Source organism: Miscanthus floridulus, chromosome 17, assembly GCF_019320115.1.
Source record: "Miscanthus floridulus cultivar M001 chromosome 17, ASM1932011v1, whole genome shotgun sequence".
Lineage (NCBI taxonomy): Eukaryota > Viridiplantae > Streptophyta > Magnoliopsida > Poales > Poaceae > Miscanthus > Miscanthus floridulus.
The window spans coordinates 64463974-64476759 of NC_089596.1; the positions used below are offsets into that span (position 1 = coordinate 64463974).

Consider the following 12786-nt stretch of genomic DNA (forward strand, 5'->3'; position numbering starts at 1 on the left):
TAAGGCACTGTAAATTTTTGAGAATTTATGAAGTATATCTAATATATGTTTATTATTTAACCTAGATATCTAAATAAAATAATAAAGGCAATTAAATAAATAGTTTGCGCTTCATCATTATATTATATTACATGTATTTAGTATGCTTAAACTATTGGTAGATTCTATGTTGTCAAATTTTGAATGATTACATGAGGTAGAAGTATTATTACTTTATGTTGCATATTAAATAGTTTCCGGACTAATTCTAGAGTTTGATGAGTTGCATGTTGAAACTGATGGGTACTGTAAAAATGGTTAATAACAAAGTTGTAGAGAATTTGATAAGCTTTCTAGAAAGTCTAGGATCACTGTTTTTGGATTAGTAGAACTCTAGTTATGAGTGAAACAAATAGCTACTGTTTGTGGCATAGTCGATGCATTGTCGAAGTAGATTCAGTAATAATCGAGAAGAGATATGCACCTACTCAATAAACATGATGCACTTGTTAACATTATGCATTCGTAATACTTATGCCATACTCATGCATCTAGGATCGGAGGAAGAGATCACGTTGCTGGAATTCGAAGAAGCAGAGGAAGGGAATCAGTAGGAGGATCCACAAGCCGCAGCTCCCAAAGGCGTGGAGCAGAACCCTGAAGAGCTTCCGGAGTGTCCTAACCATCGCCCTACTTCATTTCTGCGAGGCAAGCCCCAGAGCATTATAAGTCTCCCAGTAATTTACAAATGTTTACTTACGTATTTATGATTGATGCATTAGGTTATAAGAGTTGAATGAAACCACTTGATGCATGTACATTCCTTGTCCAGATATTACACCTTTAACCGGTATAGGTCCAAGATCGAATATATATGCTTAGCCATGCTTAGACCGGTAGAAGTCGGGTGATGTCCTATCACCTGCGAGATATAGGTGGATATCGGAGCACGGTTGGCTATATTTGCTATCGTGGAACAAGAACCATGGGGTAAAAGTAAATCGAGACCGGACGGGAAGTCGATAGAGAAGCGACAAGACATGGAGGTCTTGGGTGTGGATTTGTCCCCGTCTGTGTCGATTAAGGACCGTACCATTGTTGGCGCTTCTGACAAGATTGAACACATGCCTCTCACTTAGCTGGCCGGATAACTCGTTCCGACCGCGAAGCCGAGTAATTCAACTCAGGCTGGGAATCGTTCTGTTGTGCGCTCCTTCCGGGGAACGATCAGACTGAGCCCAAGGGCAGGCTTGGCCTGAGCATCCTGGCATCTGGTGTTCCAGATTGTGCGGCGCAGTATGGACCCGCGAAATGTGTACCGGAGTTGTACCAAAGGTGACCTAAGGCTATCGTGGCTGGTAGACCTGGGTTTGTGTTTGGAATAAATTCCCAGCTGGTTGAAATCGATTCGAATCGCCGTCTCTCCCGGATAGTGAGAAACTTGGCTTGTCCCAACATCGTAGCAACTGTGTTATGAAACATGATGGTTCGGATAAAAAGGGAATTACAATACCTGCTATGGTTACTATTGTATGCTTCTAAATGATATACCACATGTTTGGCACATGATAGTTGCTAACCTAGAAATGGATAGTCACAATTAACCTGGTAAAGAATTTGTAACTGCACCATGACTCGAATGCTTTTACGCAAAATGTTGGCAAGTTACGTCCACTTATACAGCCTTGCATAATCCTTGGAGTCATTTTATTTCTGGTTCATTACGGGTAAGTCTAGCTGAGTACTTTCTCGTACTCAGGGTTTATTTTTCCCATTGTTGCAGATGGCACTGTGTATCATGGGTATTGCAAGAGTTGCTTCTATCCCGCTATGGATGAGGAGTAAGCCTTGGGCAGGCTTCTTTATTAATTCCTATCCTTGCTTTTGTGGACCGTGATCTGGCTTGGCACTGTATCAAACTATGTTGGAAACTTTATCTTCGAACTTATTTGCTTCCGCTTTATATTATCAAACTTGGTTTGTAATAACTTTTATGCGTACTCTGATGACAAAATGTATCTGTGAACTTTATGTAATATGTGGCATGTATGTTGAATCCTGTATGATCTTGGTTGTTGTAAATCGTTTATCGAGACCCGTCGTGGTACTCGACGGACTACTGGGTTTATATGGGTTCAAGTATGACAGTGCGACCGCTTGCGGGCTGCCATTGTACTTGTACTCTTATAAATTGGTCGGTTCTACGACAGTGACCATCCCAGGAGGACCTACACCATCTCACCTTCTCATTCGCCAACATCATGGCGTAGCTTGCTAGAGGGGAGCCGCTCTCTCTGGAATACCTCATCTGGAGTGCCCCGATAGCGCTCCTGTTCGGTCTTCACACGCACGCCTCCATCCCCCATGAACGATGAGTTCATGGGGATGACCGAATATGTTGCCGAGTCTTTCCACGACCTCCTCATGGGAGAATTAGAGTCACCCTTCAGTTCTAACTCCGAGAGGGGAGCCATCACCCCTCTCGTGGAGGTACCCCCAAGGGACACATCGAAAGCATCCATGAGGAAGAGGCTACCCCAATGAATGACCTCGACGATGAGGTCAGGGGGGATGTAGGGGCCCCACCACGCCTATAGGTGGAGCAGCTGAAGGCCCGACACTAAGAGCTCGAGGTAGCGTGACTCTAGCTCGAGCAAGAACGCGTGGAGCTTAATCGAGAGATCGAGCGCCACAGAGACGGTGGGCATGCACGTGCCATGGCCCACGACATGAACCAAAGGATCATCGATGATGATGAAGCACTCCCGTACTTTGCCCGGGAGAGCTAGAAACATCACCGCTGTGGTGAACTTGCTCCGGGGGCTTCCAGGGCCCACAACACCCAAAGACCATTGGGCCCATCACGAGTTTCGCACGCTACTCGAGCATGCAGCGGCACAGTAGGCCAAGAGCTCACTGTCTTGGCGACACGAGCTCAATGCCAGCCAGCGCATGCCCTCGAAGTGACCCGACAAGGATGCGTCAGTCCACCAGGTGCCACAAAGTGGCAGGCTGCACACTGCGGTCTTGGTATGTGAGCGTCTTGGCCGCAACCATGATGCGCGTGACACCCTCGACGACCGTAGGCGTGCCCATGGTGATCCGAGGGAGGGAGCTTGCCATGGCTACCACCCTCATCGTGGCAGACGCTATGATAGCAGCGAGGACCGAAGCCCAAGCCCTAGCCTATCAGGACCTTAGGCCTTCGGCCGACACATCGTCAATGCCACCTTCCCGCCACGGTACCGACCGCCAATCAACATCCCAAAATACTCCATGGAAACAGACCTAGACTGTGGCTCGAGGATTGTAGGCTTGCTTGCCAAGCTAGTGGAGCGGATAATGATGATTTCATTATCCACAACCTTCCATTCTTCCTGGCCAATTCGGCGTGAACATAGTTGGAACACCTTCCGCCCAACAGAATCCAAAGTTGGGTGGACCTAAAAGCGATCTTCATGGGAAACTTCCAAGGCACGTACAAGCATCCTAGAAACCCATGGGATCTAAAAAACTACTGACATAAGACCAGAGAAACCCTTCATGGATACATCTGGCACTTCTCCTGGCAGTGCAACGAGCTGCCCAACATTGCCGATGCCGACGTCATAGGAGCCTTCCTGTCTAGGACCACTTGCGAGTCCCTAGTTCATAAGCTAGGACGTAAGGGTCCATGAACCACCAAGGAGCTCCTCGACATCACTACCAGCCATGCCTCGGGCGAGAAGGCGGTTAGAGTGATCTTTGACCATCTCAAGGGCAAGGCAAAGTAGGATGAGGACGCCGGTGAAGGCACCTCCAACCGTCCCAGTAAGAAGAAAAACAAGCAACAGCACGAGGGCTAGCTCATCGCCGCCACCGACCACAAGGGGGTGGTTGAAAGCTCGCCGAGGGTACCTCAGACCACTAAGAGAAGCTGCTCCAAGGGCCATGCCCGAACCATGCTTTCCCCATGAAGCATCTATACAAGGACTGTGGCCTCATGAAGCAGTTCTTGTCTAGAGGCTTCAACAAGGGAGGGCATGGGAAGGACCCTGAGCCAACCGCGGACAACGCCGTGGGGAGGGACGACGGCCTTCTAATGCTGGATGGCTACCTCATGATCTTTGGAGGGTCGACGACCTACAACTCCAAGCGTTGCTAGAAGCTTACGTGCCGTGAGGTCTATATGGTTGAGCCAGCCATGCCTACCTTCCTCTAATGGTCGGAGTCCGCCATAACCTTTGATCGGACTGACCACCCGGAGAGCATCCCGCAACTAGGGAGATATCCACTCATGGTCGACCCAATCATCGATATGAAGCAGCTCACCAAGGTACTGATGGATGGAGGTAGTGACCTCAATATCATATACGCCGAAATGCTCGATGCCATGGGCATCAACCAATCATGCATCCGACCAACCCTGAGCGCCTTTCCATGACATCGTGCCTAGAAAGTAGGCCATGCCACTTGGGTAGATCGATCTGCCTGTCACCTTTGGAGATCCGTCCAATTATAGGATGGAGACCCTCACCTTCGAGGTGGTTGGGTTCCATGGAACCTACCACGCCATCCTAGGATGTCCATGCTACATGAAGTTCATGGCCATCCCCAACTACACCTACCTAAAGTTGAAGAAGCTAGGACCATGCAGGGTCATCACCATTGGTACCTCCTTCCAGCGTGTCTACGAGTGCGTGGTCGAGTGCTACGATCTTGTCGCGACAATCGTCGCCTCCAGGGAGCTTACGGCCATCAAGAAGGAGGTTGCTGAAGAAGCACACGACCCCAAGTGGTTGGTCAGGTCTTTCGAGCCTGTGGAGGGCACCAAGGAGGTCCTCATAGACCCTAGTGGCTCCAAAGGCAAAGTTGTGTGCATTGGCACCACACTTTCCTCCAAATAGGAAAGCGCGCTTGTCGACTTCCTCCACGCCAACAAAGATATCTTTGCATGGAACCCCTCGGACATACCAGCATTCCAAGAGAAGTTGTTGAGCATGCCTTGAAGATCAGACCAGGATCCAAGCCAGTGAAGCAGTGCCTGCGTCACTTCGATGTGGGGAAGCATAGGGCCATCGGCGAGGAAATTGTGAAGCTTTTAGCAGTCAGGTTCATCAAGGAAGTATTCCACCCCGAATGGTTAGCCAATCCCGTTCTTGTATGAAAGAAGAGTGGGAAATGGAGAATGTGTGTTGACTATATGGGTCTCAATGAGGCGTGTCCAAAGGATTTGTTTCCTTTGCCACGCATAGACCAAGTAGTCGACTCAACCTTAGGGTGCGAAACCCTTTGCTTTCTTGATGCGTACTCCGGGTACCATCAAATCCCAATGAAAGAGTCTGACCAGCTCGCAACATCTTTCATCACCCCATTTAGATCGTTCTGCTACGTCACAATGTCGTTTGGTCTAAAAAACACAGGGCTATGTACTAGCGTTGTATGCTCAAGTGTTTCGGGGACCTCATCGGGTGAACCATTGAGACCTATGTGGATGACATCGTGGTCAAGTCCAAACAGGCTGACTAGGTCATAGCTGACCTTGAGCAAACCTTCACAAAACTCCGAGCAAACGACATTAAGCTCAACCCCGAGAAGTGCATTTTTGGGGTCCTGAGGGGTATGCTGCTAGGTTTCATCATCTCCGAGCGTGGCATTAAGGCCAACCCAGAGAAGATCTCGGCCATCACAAAGATGGGCCTGATTCAGAACATAAAGGGGGTACAATGAGTTGCAGGGTGCCTTGCTGTGCTCAGCCACTTCATCTTGTGCCTCGACAAATGAGGTCTCCCCCTCTACCAGCTTCTTAAGAAGGCCGACCATTTCGAATAGACGCCCAAGGCCTAGGAGGCACTTGACGCGATCAAACTGCTACTGACGAAGGCCCCGATCCTGGTCCCTCCAACCAACGAAGAACCGCTTCTACTCTACATTGTGGGCACCATGCAAGTGGTCAGCGCCACCCTGGTGGTGGAGTGAGAAGAAGAGGGGCACAGCCTCAAAATGCAGCATCCCGTGTACTTCGTTACCAAGGTCTTGTCCGATTCCAAGACCCGCTACTCCCAAATCCAGGAGCTCCTGTACGCCATCCTTATCGCCAAGAGGAAGCTACGTCACTACTTTGAGTTGCATATGATGATGGTCATGATGTCCTTCCCCCTTGGCAAGGTTGTCCAAAACCAAGATGCCATGGGAAGAATCATAAAGTGGGCACTCGAGCTGATGGGTCAAGGCATTTCGTATGCCCCCCTGGACGGCTATCAAGTCCCAAGTGCTGGCTGATTTCATTGTAGAGTGGACTGAGGTCCAAATGACACTGGTAGTCATCGACCAGGAGTACTGGACGATGTACTTCGATGGATCGCTGATGAAGAAATGCACCGGAGCGGGGCTGGTCTTTGTTTTGCCCCTCGGGGTACGCATGAGGTACATGGTTTGTATCCATTTCCCCTCCTCCAACAATGTGGCCGAGTTTGAGGCGCTCAATAATGGCCTACGCATCAGCATCAAGTTGGGTATCCAATGCCTCGATGTCCGGGGCGACTCCCAGCTAGTCATCAACCAAGTCATGAAGGAGTCGAGCTGCCACAATGCCAAGATGGTTGCTTATTACCGAGAAGTCCGCCAGCTAGAGGACAAGTTCGACGGTCTCTAGCTCAACCACATCCCAAGGTGTCTCAATGAGGCGACCGACGCATTGGTGAAAGCGACGTCCATCTGAGAGCCGGTGCCAATGGGCGTCTTTGCCAGCGATCAACACAAGCCCTCGATCCACTATGAGGAGTCAGAACAGGCTAGTGACGGGCCGCCTACCCTGGGCTCGGGGGCTAACCAACTGTTGGCTCCATCTGACCCCGAGGTCATAGAGCTTGATAAAGATCTAGTGATAGAGCCCAACCCTCTGGTCGACTGGAGGATCCCTTACCTCAACTACCTCCTCCGTGAGGTGCTGCCGACGGACTAGATGGAGGCTCGGTGGCTCGCGCATCATGCCAAGTCCTTTGCCATTGTTGATGGTGAACTCTATAGGTGGAGCCACACTAGGATCCTGTAACGCTGCATCCCCATCGAGCAAGGGAAGTAGTTGCTGAGTGATATCCACGGTGGGGTCTGTGGTCACCATGCCGCGTCTAGAACCCTGGTCAAAAACACATTCCAACAAGGCTTCTACTGGCCGACCGTAGTAGCCAACACTGAACATATTGTGCACATCTACGAAGGGTGTTAGTACTATGTCTAGCAGACCCACCTGCCGGCCCAAGCACTCTAGATAATCCCCATCACATGGCCATTCATGGTCTAGGGGCTCGATCTGGTTAGACCTCTCAAGAGGGTATGGGGGGCTATACGCACTTGCTTGTCACCATAGACAAGTTTATGAAGTGGGTAGAGGCTCGAACGATCTCTGCAATCAAGTCCAAGCAAGCCATGTTGTTCTTCCTCAACATCATCCATCGCTTTGGGGTTCCAAACTCCATTATCACGGACAATGGCACGCAGTTCATCGGAAAGAAGTTCCCCTGATTCTACGATGAATACCACATCTGCGTCAATTGGGCCACCATGGCACACCCCCGCATGAACAGGCAGGTCAAGCGCACAAACAACATGATCCTACAAGGCCTCAAGCCTAGGATCTTCAACCGATTGAACAAATTTGGTGGATGATGGGTTGCTGAACTACCCACGGTGCTCTGGAGCCTGAGAATGACCCCTAGCTAGGCCACTGGCTACACACCGTTCTTCATGGTCTATGGTTCTGAGGCTATCCTCCTGACCAACCTTGACTATGGAGCGCCAAGGGTCAAGGCATATGACGAACAGGGAGCCGAGGTGTCCCTCGAAGATGCCATGGACCAGCTAGACGAAGCGCGTGATGTCGCCTTCCTCCACTCATCCAAATACCAGCAAGCATTGCACCAGTACCACAACCGTCGACTATGGGGTCGGGCCTTCAACGTCGAGGTCCTGGTGCTCTGCCTTGTCCATAGCAACAGGAATCTCCAGAAGCTCTCTCTGCCATGGGAGGAACCGTACGTCGTCGCGAAGGTTCTCCGACCGGGCACATACAAGCTCAAGACCATCGACGGTGAAGTCTTCGTCAATGCCTGGAACATCGAGTAGCTATATCGCTTTTACCCTTAATTACCGCACACTTTCTCTTATCAGTTTTGCTTTCAAACTCCCCGATCTTTAGTGACACCAGACCCCAACAATGGCAAGGGGTCGGCCTCACTCGGGGGCTAGTAAGAGCATATTTATCAGGAAGACATTCTCTACGCCCGACCCTTTCTCATGTTAAGACCCAGAAGCGAAGTTTGCAGAAACAAATGCTGAGTAAACCTGGTTGGACTGCGAGAAACCTATGCCTCGGCGTCTACGGCGTCTTTGCTCACCAGCGTGATTAGAGTTTTTTTCCGCACCCCGAGATTTTTTGCCTTAGCTATGGAAAGAGTCAGTATGCGTTTAAGAGTCTATTCGCCTGACAAGCATTCTCCATGCCCAACCCTCTCTCACGATGAGACCTAGAAGCTAGGCTTGCAGAAACAAACTTTGAGTAAAACTGGTCGGACTACGAGAAACCTATGCCCCAGCGGCTACGGTGTCTTTGCTCACCAGTGTGATTAGAGTTTGTTTGCCTGCACCCCAAGCTTTATGGCCTCAACAATGGAAAGGGTAAGAATGCACTAACCTTTTTATACGAAAAGGGGAGAAGGGCTAAAAACTGTTAGTCCACAACAAAATTTAAGAGCTTGTCCACTTATTACAAGTTCACCACATGGCTCATCCGCCTAACTAAATTCTTAGAGGGGATGATCTCATCCTCTATCTCCGTAGGAAAGCCCTGTGCTAGTGGGTTACCCAAGCCGCTCGAATGGCTCGGGTCGCTGCCGAGAGACGGTTAGGGTGCAGTGGAATGCCACACAAGGGTTATGCCGACCCCGTTACGAACAACAAACCCAGGTTCCACCCAGACATATCTAGTAAGAGCTCCCTAAGCCCATCACTCGAGCCATCGAGGTAAGTCCTGTGCCAGCGGGTCAGCAAGTCGATCGGACGGTTTGGGCCACTGCCGAGAGATGGGTCACCCTTAATTTATGCATGTTTTCTCTTATTGATTTCGCTATTGAGCCCTCAACCCCAGCAACGGCAAGGGGTAGGGCCTCACTCGGGGGCTAGCAAGCGTATCTATTCGCTAGACATTCTTTATGCCCGACCCCTTCTCATGTTAAAAAACTAGAAGCAAGGTGTGCAAAAACAAACTCTGAGTAAAACTAGTCCGACTGCAAGAAACCTACGCCCTAGTGGCTACCACATTTTTGCTCACCAGCGTGATCAGAGTTTTTGTCCCTGCACCCCAAGCTTTAGCTTCTGCCTTCTTGGGAAAGGTTTGGAGGGGCCTACCTATGGAATCTCCATCGAGGAGAGGCCAGTAGGTCGCCCAAAATCGATCGGATGGCTCTAGCCTCTACCGAGAGATGGGTAGGGAGCATCGGGATGTCCCATGCAGGTCACACCAACTCCATCATGAACGACGGACCTAGACCCACATGGACATATCTAGTAAGAGCTCCCCGAACCCGTCACTCGAGCCATCGAGGTAACTTTACCAACCCCCACTTCACTTTCCCAATACATGAGCATTCATTCATCCATTCTCATGCATGCATTCATCCATACATTCATCTCATACATCCAAGCATTGCATATGCAATTATTGCATCACAACACTGCACGTCGCGTCACGAAGTGGTAGTCATCTCATTCAACATGAGCGGCGACTGACCGAGGTTCGAAGGCTAGCCCGGAAAGGGCTCGAGGCCACCTCATGTCAAATAGAGCTAGGGGAGAAAAACAAAGATGAGCCCCAGCGGCCCTTGCTCGACCCCGCTTAGAAGCGGACAAAGTCATCTTGACCTTTCTCGTTTGATCCTAACCTCGAGCCAAGCCCACAAAATCTCCATCGAGGAGAGGCTAGTGGGCCACCTGAGTTGCTCTTTAGAGCGACATGGGCATCTACCAGGAGGTGGGTTAAGGAGCAGTGGAATGCCACATGAGGGCTATGCCGACCCTGTCAGTGAACGACGAATCCGAATTCCACTTGGATATGCCAGTTAGTGAGCTCACCGAGCACGACACTCGAGCCAACAAGGCAAGTGTCGTTAGCTCAACCCCTCTGGTTACGGAAACTGTGGATGGGGTGATGATCATAAAGACAAGCTGACCCTCGACCAGACCCTCGCTACATGTGGGGGCTCGAGGAAAGTTGGACTCATAAGGAGATCGAATGCGCGGTCGTAGAACGACAGACCCCCAAAGGGGTCGGAATTAGGGAAGAACATTTTCCGATCCACCAAACCTCATGGCTATACCTCTAAGGGGTCTGATCTCGATGAAAGGGAATCATTGTCCCCAGGTCACGCTGTGGGCGACAAAAGAAGGCCAAGGCCATCAGAGTCCTCCCGGTCGAAAAAACCTCCGAAGGAGTTTTCTACTCCTTCGTAGACTCGGAGGCTACTATCGAGGACCAATACTAGGGTACCTGAAGAGGAGGAGCTAATGACCATCAACATTGACTCATCCAAGCAGTCAAGAGTGTGACTATGGCTCCAACTGACCCCCCGGCGTGCAAGCTCCGCTTCGCTCGGCCTCTAGGAGAGGGACCGCCTCGCCCAACCTTTTGGGTCTGCTCTCCGCCTCGCCCGACCCTTGGGTATGCGCTTTGCCTCACTCGGCCTTTGGGGGAGGACTCCACCTCGCCCGACCCTGAGGCTGTGGGCTCTGCCTTGCCCGACCCTTGGGCCTACGCTCTGCCTTGCCCGGCCTCTAGGGGAGGACTCCGCCTTGCCTGACCCTGAGGTCACGAGCTCCGCCTCGCCCAACCCTCGGGTTTGCGCTGCACCTCGCCCTGCCTCTAGGAGAGGACTCCGCCTGGCCCGACCCTTGGGTCTACGCTCCGCCTCATCTGACCCTTAGCCCTATGCTCTGCCACGCCCGACCCTTGGGTCTGTGCTCTGCCTCGCCCAGCCTCTGGGAGAGGACTCTGCCTCACCCGACCCTGAGGTCGCAAGCTCTGCCTCGCCTAACCCTTGGATCTGCGCTCCGCCTCACCCGACCCTAAGGCCGTAGGCTCCGCCTCGCCTGACCCTCGGGTTTGCGCTCTACCATGCCTAGCCTCTGGGGGAGGACTCCGCCTCGCCCGACCCTAAGGCCGCGGGCTCTGCCTCACCCGACAGAGACCCATACCGCCGCCAACCACTCCAGGTCCAAGCGTATGGTCCTGAGTCAAAGCTCTGACACCAAGGAAGAGACTGGCATACCCTGATGTAACCCGTGGCCTTGGCGGGCCATACCAAAGGATTCACATCAAGAACAGCGTCGGGCGTACCGGTGCTATTTAGCCTAACCCCTGTACGAACACTGACGGGTGCGTCAGTTCACTATGATGTTCGCCAGGACAGAGCGGAGCGCCATGACTGGCTTATGATGTCTGCGCGTGGCGCTAGTGATAGACAGGACCACGATGCGAAGCCATCCCTGTTGACATCTATAGGGTCGACGGGACCGCATGAAGGAGAAGAAGGACCCGATGATCCTGAAGGCCTTTGGCTCTCTCTCTCTCTCTCGTTCTTCTTTTTCCTCTGCTGTAACCCATGCTTTCCCTTGGCCTATAAAAGGGAAAGCAGGGTGTCCCATAAGGGGCATCACAACACATCACATTGATTCAGGCTAGATCTGATCGAACCATCACGAACCCATCGAACCCCGAACATACGGCAGAGTAGCAACCGAGCTCTCTCAGCACCTGTTCACTCCTTTCACCAGAGACTTAGGACATGCCCCTCTCTCGCCCGTTTGTAACCCCTACTATGAACTTTCAGTGTTAGTAACACGAGCAGCATCAACGAACTGGACGTAGGGACATTCTGCCCGAACCAGTATAAACCTCGTGTCCTCTAAGCACACCATCCGAGCCAGATGCGTAATATTAGAAATTTACTTGTCGGTGGCAACTCGAAACACCGACACCCGGTGAGGGGAACTGCAAATATGCAACACCAAGCTATATGCTCTAGCTCCGCCGTGAAGCATGGAAAACATAGTAGTTACAGTATGCAAATAACAGCAGCTTGTGAGTTGTGATTGAAGGGAGACGTACGGGAGTTACCGCAGCCGAGCATGAGGATGCGGGAGGAGGCCAGGATGCGGGCGCGGAGGAGCGACCGCAGCGCCGGGTACGTCTGGTACTAGTCGAAGAACCCCACAACCGGTGGCGGCAGAAGCTGGGGAGCTGGAGGAGTAGCGGGCGTCCCAGTATGCGGCGCCGCCGTAGTCATTGCTCTTGCACTCGCCTACCCCCATCCGACTCGTGGTGCTGCTCCCTTCCTTCCCTGTTTGCTCACGAAGAGAGGGGAGAGCGGTTTGAGGCAGGCGGCTGGGCGGCCGGACAAGGCGTCAAGGCGTGTAGCCTTATAGCACCTGTCTCAGGATCCATGGCTAAAGTTTAGTCATCGTCAATGTTTGGAGACTATTACAAGGAACAGACATGGGCTAATTCTAAAACTAAGGAAAAATTGATTCTATAGCATCTAAAGATGACCAATTTCGAAAAATAACATTGAAAGTTCGCCGTTCCATAAAATAGCATCGAAAGGATGAAACGTTCCCCTAAACTAGCATTCCATCATATTTGCTGTTAACGTCAGTCTGTTGGTCGTCGTTTGGTCCGTCCAAGCCTGTACTCAATGATTTCCTCCGGCTCAGTGCTCACAAACGGCCATGGCATCTTCCGCCGAGGCGTAGACACGCGCTCCGCTGCGGTGACTC

General features: G+C 51.4%; 1 pseudogene; it reads right to left on the minus strand.

The window, feature by feature from the left end:
- LOC136519107 (uncharacterized) overlaps positions 1-12321 on the minus strand; it is a 50386-nt pseudogene extending 38065 nt beyond the window's left edge.
- Positions 12322-12786: the final 465 nt, after the last annotated feature.